We start from the raw sequence: 1160 nt of genomic DNA, 5'->3' as shown, positions 1-1160 counted from the left end.
AATCACAAAATGGAATCTAGAATTCTGACAGAATATCAACAATCTCAAACATGCAGATGATGGCAGATAGTAAAGAGGAACTAAAGAGCCTTTTGATGAAGGTGAAAGAGGAGAGTGAAAAAGAGTGAATGTTGGCTTAAAACTCAAAATTCGAAAATCTAAGATCATGGCATCTGGTCTCATCACTTCATGCAAAATAGAAAGGGGGAAAGTGGAAACAGTGGCAGATTTTATTCCAAAGTCACTACAGACAGTGACTGCAGCCATGAAATTCAAAGATGCTTGGTCCTTGGTAGAATAGCTATTGCAAACCTAGACTGTGTATTAAAAAGCAGACATTACTTTGCCGATAAAGGTATGTATAGTCAAAGCTAAGATTTTTCCACTAGTCATATATGGATGTGAGAGTTGGACCATAAAGAAGGCTGAGCAACAAAAAATTGATGCTTTTGAACTGTAGTGTTAGAGAAGACTCAAGAGTCCCTTGGACAGTAAGGAGATCAAACAAGTCAATCCTAAAGGAACTCAATCTTGCATATTCATTGGAAGGACTGATGCTGAAGTTGAAACTCTAATACTTTGGCCACCTGATACAAAGACCCGACTTATTGGAAAAGACCCTGATGCTGGGAAAGACTGAAGGCAGGAAGAGAAGGGGACCACAGAGGACGAAATTGTTGGATGACATAATCGACTCAATGGACATGACTTTGAGCAAACTCTGGGAGATGGTGAAGGACAGGGAAGTCTGGCGTGGTGCAGTCCATGTAGTGTCAAAGATTTGGACATGACTGAGTGACTGAACAACAACAACAGAAATACTGGGGTGGGTATCCACTCCCATGGACAGAAGGTCCTGGTGGGCTACAGTCCATGGGGTCACAAAGACTCAGACACAACTGAAGCAACTTACACTTCACATTTCAGCTCAAAATGTTAGATCTGGGTTTTTAAGAAAAGATGTATTTGTGCTCTATATGTTTTTTAAAGGTGATCCTATTGTATAGCACAGGGAATTATATTTAATCAGTTCAGTTCAGTCACTCAGTCGTGTCCATCTCTTTGCAACCCCATGAATTGCAGCATGCCAGGCCTCCCTGTCCATCACCAATTCCTGGAGTTCACTCAAACTCATGTTCATCGAGTTGGTGATGCCATCC

General features: G+C 41.3%; 1 protein-coding gene across 1 annotated transcript in view; it reads right to left on the bottom strand.

Annotated features, from left to right (window-relative positions):
* LOC104982649 (multidrug resistance-associated protein 4-like) overlaps positions 1-1160 on the bottom strand; it is a 350332-nt gene that overhangs the window by 207745 nt on the left and 141427 nt on the right.

This window comes from Bison bison, unplaced genomic scaffold, assembly GCF_000754665.1.
Source record: "Bison bison bison isolate TAMUID 2011002044 unplaced genomic scaffold, Bison_UMD1.0 scf7180017864535, whole genome shotgun sequence".
NCBI classification, from domain to species: Eukaryota; Metazoa; Chordata; class Mammalia; order Artiodactyla; family Bovidae; genus Bison; species Bison bison.
This window is presented reverse-complemented; position numbering and strand designations above follow the sequence as displayed.